Source organism: Arvicanthis niloticus, chromosome 16 (assembly GCF_011762505.2).
Source record: "Arvicanthis niloticus isolate mArvNil1 chromosome 16, mArvNil1.pat.X, whole genome shotgun sequence".
NCBI lineage: Eukaryota > Metazoa > Chordata > Mammalia > Rodentia > Muridae > Arvicanthis > Arvicanthis niloticus.
The window spans coordinates 32,826,969-32,836,305 of record NC_047673.1 but is presented as its reverse complement, the minus strand read 5'-3'; positions in this window follow the sequence as shown (position 1 = coordinate 32,836,305).

The window sequence follows — 9,337 nt, the reverse complement described above, 5'->3', positions numbered from 1 at the left end:
ATCAAAGGCAGAGGTACACAAAAGCTGCATATAGCTCCTTAGAAGGCAGCTCAGCCTGCCAGGCAGAGTATTCTATCTGCCAGTTATTATGGTCTATATAAGATTGGGAGGATCATGTACATCTTGTAAATTTCAGAATCTTCCTGAGGTTTGTAAATTTCCTTAGATTCCCTAGTCAAATGTCTCCCTCCTCCTTGTAACAGACAATAATTCATTTCTGAGGATAGCTATATAACAACCTCCTTTATGAATTACAAATTCCTTATTTCTTGAATTTTAAATATCTGCCATGCATCTGATTTAGAATTCTTAATATAGTTATCTCTTTTTCTTGTTGTTTATTTCTTTATCCCACTTTTGTCCCAGACCACGTGATTGATTAAAAACTTTTCCCTGGCATATTTTCAGTTTCCTCATATTTTGTTAGTAGCCCAAATAAAACTAACTTGTCTAGGAAAATGTCAGAGAAGCCTCCTGAGTGATTTTGCTATAAGTCATAGTCACAAACCTCAGTTGAACTGGCTTCTTACCAATGATAGCACATTCCCCTGGTCTATTCACTATTCCCCTTTGTAAGAAAATCTGAATTTGTTCAAAATTCCAACATTTGGTTCCTTATCCTCACTCTGATCTGATTATAAATGAGAGGAGACAGAGTCTACACACATCAAGGCAATTCTGCTAGCTTGCTGTGCTTGAGTGAAGTCCCAGATAACAGTTAAAACAGCCTGTTCATCATGGTGTATTCGAAACTTAATGCCAGACAAGGCTATCAACCACACACAAATCTTATGACTGGAGTAGCCTGGTGCTAAGTTACATATGTCAGAAAAGAAACAAGAATCATTCGGTGGAAGTGAACCAGGAAGAGACTAAATGACTTAGAAAAAAATGTGATCAAATCTAAATGTGCTTGTTTATGGCTTAAAAAAAGCAACCCAGAGTCACTGATAATGATTCCAAACAAGACAACACTTCTGCTGAAAGAACTCTGAGCAAGTCTTCACATCACAGGAGATACCACCAAACAAAGAGAGGTAGGGGAAGAGAGAAATTGAGGAACTTAAAGTAAATTATACTGATTTTTTATGAATTATGTTTTAAAATATTAATATTTGCATATTTATATCTGTACTTTATTGTAAGCCTCCCCTCCTGCCCCAATAGTCAGAAATATCGCTGATGGACTGGCTTATTGCATAAACTTGTGGTTTTTGTTTTTTTCTATTTCTGTTTTTTATTATTATTTGTTTATTATATTTTATTTTTATAAATATTTTTGCTTGTACCACATGGTTGTATGGTGCCCATGGAGGTCAAAAGAAAGCACAGAATCTCATGCAACTGAAGTTACTCACAGTTACCCATAAGGTGAGTTATACATGAGGTGGGGTTGCTAGGAACTGAATCTGGGTCCTCTATCAAAACAGTAAGTATTTGTAACCATTGGTCCATCTCACCAGCCCATGCTTTTGGTTTCTAAGAAAGTTTTGAATATAAGAGGCAGAGCAATGATGAACTAAATATCTCTGTATATGGGGACTTAGAGTATATAGAGAAAAGTGATCACTTGCCTGTCTTCTCTTGTAGCTACAAAGAATGTTACTTAGAAATGATGCAGGTAATGTAACAAGAATGAATGTGCTCCTTAAAGAAGTGGATTTATCCTATGGAGTACAGAAGAAAAAAACGTGGAGTCTAGTCTTTATCCAGAGGTTGCACTATGTATGGCTTGAATGTGGACTCTTTTTGGAACTAGAGCAAATTGGAACAGACAAGCCAGTGCAGTATCTATAGCATCCTTCATGACTTTCAGTGAAACTTTTCTCTTTTTTTTGCCTACTGTCTTTATGGTGCAGTTTTTCTTGCAGCAATATGCTGTCCTTGTCTCTTGACCCAAAGATCTCCCTCAGGTGCCAAGTCTGTGGAATCCTTTATATAAAATGCCACAATGTTTGCATAAAAATACTGTTGTATATTTGTAGTCATTTCTCCCTCATATATAATATAAATATAATCTGAAAATATTGTAGAAGCAGTTATGCATTGTGTTACTTTGTGAATAATGACAATGAGAATGTATATGCTCAAAGTATGTGTTTGTCTGCTAGCAATTAACTTAGGTTCTTGTACTATAAAAGCACATTACTACTGTGACACATGGCCTATGCTATTTTGTTCTTTAACTGTCTCCTATTGGTAGTTTCTTGAACTCTAGATATAGACCACACAGACACAGAACCTGTATATATGGAAAGTTAATTATGCTTTATTGAAGAGATGAAGACAGTGGTTTCCTGTTCTATCCTCAGTTCCCTAGATGAAATCCTATAAGTAATTCAAAGAGATGGGTAGAATTTGAAACTTATGTACCTAATTTAAGGAAAGGAAAGAAGAAAGGGAACATAAAGGATAAAGCAAATGACTTTTTTGGGAAACTAACAAGGACAATTGCAATTATAATTGATGAGAATACTATTGTTTGTGGAAATGTGATGAATGACATCTCTCCCCAAAGGCATGAGGCTTAGTTGCAGTCAGTGAAGATTTGACCACTTAGTTGTTTTCTGTGGTTTTAGTCAACTATCATATTTCCTGGCCTCTAGGTAAAAATTCTTGTGCTAATGTTGAATGTTGTAGAAGATTGTGTCCCTTTAGACACTTGTCTTTCATCTAAGTAAATGACACTTTTCTCAGCTGCTCACATTAAATGTGATTGCAATGTTATCTATTCACTCTTCTCTCAACTCCTTAGCACATAAATATGCATTCAACTGTAAGCTTTCAAAACAAGGAAAGGAAGGACTGTAGAGGTGTCCCAGAGAGTAAGAACACTTGCTGTTTTTAAATAAGTTGTAGTCAGTTCCCAGAATACCTAGTGACTCACCACTGCCTGTGACTGCAGTCGCAGGGGATCTAACATCTTTTTTCTTATTCACCTCTGTGGGCTCCTGAAGATGTACCATGTACATACATACACCCAAGAACACTACCCATAAACAAACTAAAATAAGAGTAAACAAATGAATGCAAGCCCTTTCCTGTACTATTTAGACCCATGTTAACAAAATTGAAAGTAAGTAATTCTTTTGTGAAAATCATCAGATAGATTAAAAGTATCTCTCAGATAACTAATGTTCAATAATTTAGCTTGAATTATTGTTTGCAAAGTTCTAGTTAAACAAAAATTAATTTTCAAATTTTAACCATGACCTTAAAATCATTAAAGGATTTCAACATTTTAGTAGCACTAATGCTTATTGGCTTCTAATGAATTATATTGACATGGTTTTCTGAGATCTATTTACTTCCATTCAGTATATGTCAAGCTTTGTATGACAGCACAGAAGGAAATTAGAACCCTGGGCCTTTTCAAAGGATTAATCAGTGTTTGCTGCTTGGGTTTGGCATGTCCTTTGTCCCTTTCTACCTTCCACTACAAGACTTCGTCACAGGATGAATAAAATGCCACCTCACCAGAACTACTGCATAGGGCCTATAGCACCAACTACTTTTCCAGGCACTGCAAAACCTGTTAAACTTTACTGAACTCATAAAACTTTTATCATTTTTCTCCTTTTTGATGAGTTAGAAAAATAACCACCACCACCAATTTTAATTTAAATGTTAAAAATGGTGTCCACAAAACAAAAATGAACACAAACTAGTAACACTGCAGAGTTAGTGTATGACATATGATAAGTTTTCCTATGCTAATTTAATTAACTAACCCACAACACTTTGAGACAGATACTAGGGTTAGGATTTAAATTTTATAAAGGGGATTTTAAAAGACAAAGTTTGTTTCTCTAAGGGCAAATTTTAGGTGACTAAAAGAGTGGAATCCAAGTTTAAATCCAGTTTTACTCTTGAGTGTTCACCATCATAGCCCCTGTGTTCAAGTTGCAGATAATTTAAAATAAGCACATGTTACTGATATTCTAATACTTGAAGATAAATATAATATCAGTGTTCTCCAAGGTATTTTGATCAAATAGACTTTGAGTATTCAAATATAAAAAAGTATAATCAAATCAAGAATAATTTCCCCTTTATTTTATGCCAAGGGTGTGACTACATTAGGAATTCTGTGTTGGCTAAGGTATCTCTACACAAGGAAAACATTTTTTTCACAACCTAAATTTGGAAGTTTATTGCTTACAAAGGACTTTAGAAAGTAGATTTAAATGTCTATATAGTTTCTTCTTAGGCTTTATTTCATATATTGCAAATAAATTTTTATGTTTATCTTTATTTATTCATCTTTATTTATTTATTATCTTTATTAGTTTGATAATTCCATAAAATTTATTTTGATGATATTTATCCCAAATCCTCCTTGATTCATCTGCTCATCCATACATAACCATCTGTATGTCCTTTTAACTTTAAATCCTTCAAAACCAATATGTGAGGCCCAAATATTTTTGAAAATGTGGTCTTCCTGTTGACAACCCCTATACTCATGATTGCTAAGAATCTCCAAAGAAAGAAAAGATACAGAAATATCATAATTAGAAAGAGCCATCATTATTACAACTCATGTTATTATCTTATGTAGGATGAGAAAATAAAGGTATAATTACTGTACTTGAATTGACCTAATCTCAAAGTGAAAAAATATAGATCAAAAATATCAAATCAAAGTTAGGTTGTTGCCTAAAAGGAAAGAAGATTGTATGGATGGTAAAAATTAAAGCAAAGAAAGGAATTCAGACACAACTAGACTCTGAACTTCATATATTCTGAATACAGAATGGTCGCTACTGATGCTATGATTCAAGAAGAAAAACAAAAGTCAGCTTTGGAAGTGTCTTTGATTAGATGTGTTACTATGAACACATATGTAAACACACACATATATGATGTTACTAACATATATTTATATGTATTAGCATGATTATATGTATATATGTGTCTGCTACATATATGATGTTTTAGTATGCTACATTTGCTTCTAATCTGTACAAACATCTAATCTCTAAACAAAGTGTGTGTATCCTTGACTCAGTAGTTTTATTCTTACTGCCTGTATAGGTGATGTCAATAGTCTACCTACAACTCTGTCTTGAAAGGGACACTAAGATGAATGTGCTTCCAAAAGACAGCTCTGCATACCTTTTGTCATCAATAGTTACTATAAGATGCTGTAATGAAAACAATGATGAATGAAATGATGATAGAACAAAATAATGATAGAATAAAAATATGAACCTACATGAGGCATTATTAATACCATCACAAAATGAGCACATTGTATTCAAAGGAATAAAGGTCTGCACAGAAAATACCCACCAACATCAAATTTCTTCATGCTAATATTCTACATAAAATATTAGACTGTACATTAAACCTGATATTTGGATTGACCTAAATTATGAAAACTCCCAACTACATACATACTATTAATACTGTGCAAATTAAGACAAATGTGTTATACTAAATATATTAAGTTAACAATAATTCCTAATTTATGTAATAATCCCAATCTAAATCATGCTATTTTGTATCTAACAAGTAGTAGTTGATTTATGTACTAAGAACTGAGCAGTGGTGGCACATGCCCTTAATCTCAGCACTATGAATGCAGAGGCTGGTGGTGAGTTAGAGGCCAGCCTGGTCTACAAAGAGTTCCCGGACAGCCAGGGCTCCACAGAGAAACTCTGTCTTTAAATATCAAAGACAAGAAGGAGGAGGAGGAGGAAGAGGAGGAGGAGGATGGGGAGGAGGAGGAAAATGAGCAGAAGGAGGAAGAGAAGAAGAAGAGAAGGAGGAAGGAGAAGAAGAAGCAGAAAAGGGAGAAGGAGAAGGAGGAGGAGGAGGGGGAGGAGGAGGAGGGGGAGGAGGAGGAAGAAGAAGAAGAGGAGGAGGAGGAGGAGGAAGAAGAAGAAGAAGAAGAAGAAGAAGAAGAAGAAGAAGAAGAAGAAGAAGAAGAAGAAGAAGAAGAAGAAGAAGAAGAAGAAGGGATCAGTATATTCTAGTGGTTACCCTTCCATGACTTCAGAAATCTCAGAAAAGAAAAAGAGAAAGAGAGAAAGCCAAAATCATTTAGAGAATGTTGATCATGTTAAGCTCTAAATTTTTATTGATCACTGCTAATAAGGTGGCATTAACATTTCAAAAGTATAGAGAACAACTCAAAGAAAATGTTATCAGCACATCTGTACTCAGCAATATTCACACTGTGGGAAATTCTTTGAAACTAATGGCTCAGGATTATGACAAATGAATTAATAGGAGTATGTGGCAACTGACAGAGCTGTTAAAATTAGCATACAGCATGAAGGACTACGTAGATTTCAAGAAGATATTGAACATACTTCATCTAACTATGGAGAAAATTTTAAATTTGAACATTGATTAGGTATTTTATTGAAGATCATTTTATACTTGATTTTTCAGTGAAAAGCAGCATTGTAGTGCAAAGATAAGAATCATACTGTTTAAGAGAAACATACTGAAATATTTACAAAAGCAATGACATTTCAAATATGTACATTAGTATAATACATTAGTGACAAAAGGGTAGAGAATGTGAGTAAGGTGGCACTTGGTTTAATATATTCTTTTGCCTGATGCAATATATATTTGGCAAAAAATAATCCCAATTAGGGATCATAGTCCTTCACAGACATGCTCAGAGAGTAAATGGCTAGATGCAGATACATGGGTCTGGAGGCCTGTCTACTAGGTGACTCCAGATCCTGTCAAGCTTACAATTTACACTAATGATTGCAGTTACAAGCTTTACATCCTTGTGCACAAAACAACAAATATATCACTAAATTAGATGAATGAAGCACATGTCTGGAAACAGAAGACAGTTTCTCCACATTTTAAATGCTCCCTCAGAAGGAAGTTAGATAGATGATTCATGCTTAATATAAGAAAAAATCCATGATGTAAAAATGATCCCAAAAAGCAAAAGAAATATTGGAAATAACAGATAAAATTTAAGTCAGGATAGAGTTCAGAAATAGGAAAACTCAAATCTTAATCTTTAATTTAATAGTGACTTGGGCAGATGTAATTTATTTCTCAATCATGTGCATGAAGGAAGTAATCAAAACAGTGGCTATAGATAAGGCTGGACAGTAGGTATCTTCGATTGGTTTACTGTTGCTGTGATAAAACACCATGACCAAGGCAACTTGTGAAGAATAGGGTTTATTTGGTTGACAGTTGACTTACACTTCCATATTGCTGCTCATCGATGGAGGAAGTCAGGGCTGGAGGGCAGGATCCTGGAGGTAGGAGCTGATGCAGAGGCCATGGAGAGTTGCTGATTTTTGTTTGTTTGTTTGTTTGTTTGTTTGTTTGGTTTGGTTTTGGATTTTGTGGTTTTTTTAATTTTTTTACATTTATTAGCAATTTGTACTTCATATTTTCTAAACTCTCTGTTCACTTGTTCATTTGTTTCTTTTTCCATTAATTGATTTTTTTATTTGCTTTACATCCTGATTGCTGCACCTTCTCTTTGATGTCCTCCCCTCACACAATCATTTGCCTCCTCCCCTTCTCCTCTGAGAAGGTAGAGGCCCCTCTGGGTATTCCACTACCCTGGTACATCAAGTCTCTGCAGGCTAGGCAAATCATCTATAACTGAGTCCATACAAAGCAGCCCACTTAGGGCAACTTCTACCGACAGGTAACATGACAGCATGACAGACAGCATGAGGGACAGGCCATGTTGGAGGACCAATAGGAAAACCAAGCTGCATATCTGCTGCATATAAGTGAGAGACCTATGTCCAGCTCATGTATGCTCTTTGGTTTATGGTTAGGTCACTGAGAGTCTCCAAGGACCCAGGATAGTTGACTCTGTTAGTCTTCTTGTAGAGTCCCTATTTCCCCTGGGGCCCTCAATACTTCCCTTACTTTTTCTATAAGACTCCCTGAGCTCCTTCCAATGTCTAGCTATAGGTCTCTGTAAATGTTTCAGTCAGTTTCTAGGTGGAACCTCTCAGAAGACAGCTATGGTAGGCACCTGTATGCAAGCATAACAAAGTATCATTATTAATGTCATGAATTTGGTGGTTGCCTATGGGATGGGTCTCAAGTTGGGACCAGTGATTGGTTGGTTCCTTCAGTCTCTGTTCCATCTTTGTTCCTGCATTTCTTATAGACAGGACAAACTTCGGTTGGAAAATTTTGTGGATAGGTTGGTGCCCTTAATCCCTGCATGAGGACATGAGATATCTCCTCGCTACAGGAGATAGCTACTTCAGGTTCCATATTCCTACTGCTAAGTCTTAGCTAAAACTCCCAGACTCCTGGAAGCCTCCTGCATCCCAGGTCTCTGGCACATCCTAGGGATGTCCTCCACCCCAATAGTCACCAATTTTGTTTTATTAGCTCCCTGGCCCTCTCTCTTATCTCTCCTCACACCTGATCCTGAATCCCCCTCCACATTCCCCTACCCATCTGCTCTTACCAACTTTATTTCCTCTTCCCTGCATCCCATAATGCATACTATGACTATTTTAATCCCTCTTCTAAATAAGATTGAAGCATCCTCACTTCTTGTATATCTATGGAGTAAGAACACTTTCTTTTTAAATTGTTATTTTATTTATTTACATATCAAATGTTATCCCTTTCCCAGTTTCCCCTCCACAAAGCCCCATCCTCTCCCCAATCCTCCTTGTTTCTATGAGGGTGCTCCCACTCCCACCTCATCATCCTAGCATTCCCCTATATTGGAATATCAAGCCTCCACAGGACCAAGGGCCTCCCCTCCCATTGATGCCATATAAGGCCATCCTCTGCTACACATGCAGCTGGAGCCATGAGTCCCTCCATGTGAATGGTTTGGTTAGTGGTTTAGTCCTTGGGAACTTTGGGGAGGTCTGGTTGATATTGTTATTATTCCTGTGGGGTTGCAAGCCCCTTCAGCTCCTTTAGTCATAAGGACACTTTGAATAGGACAAAAATTGAACCCTACCAACTGGGAAAAGATATTCACCAACCCTATATCTGACAGTGGGGCCAAATATAAAATATTTAAAGAACTTAGATGCCAACAAACCAAATAATCCAATTAAAAACAGAGTACAGAGCTAAACAGAATTCTCAAAAGAGAAATCTCGAATGACCAAGAAGCACTTAAAGAAATGTTCAACATCCTTATTCATCAGGGAAATGCAAATGAAACCAACCCTGAGATTCTATCTTATACCCATCAGAATGGCTAAGGTAAAAAACTCAAGGAAAGGTACATGTTAGTGATGATATGGACCAAAGAACACTACTGCATTGCTGGTGGGAGTACAAACTTGTACAATCACTCTGGAAATCTATCTGGCAGTTTCTCAGAAAAGAGGGAATAGTTCTATCT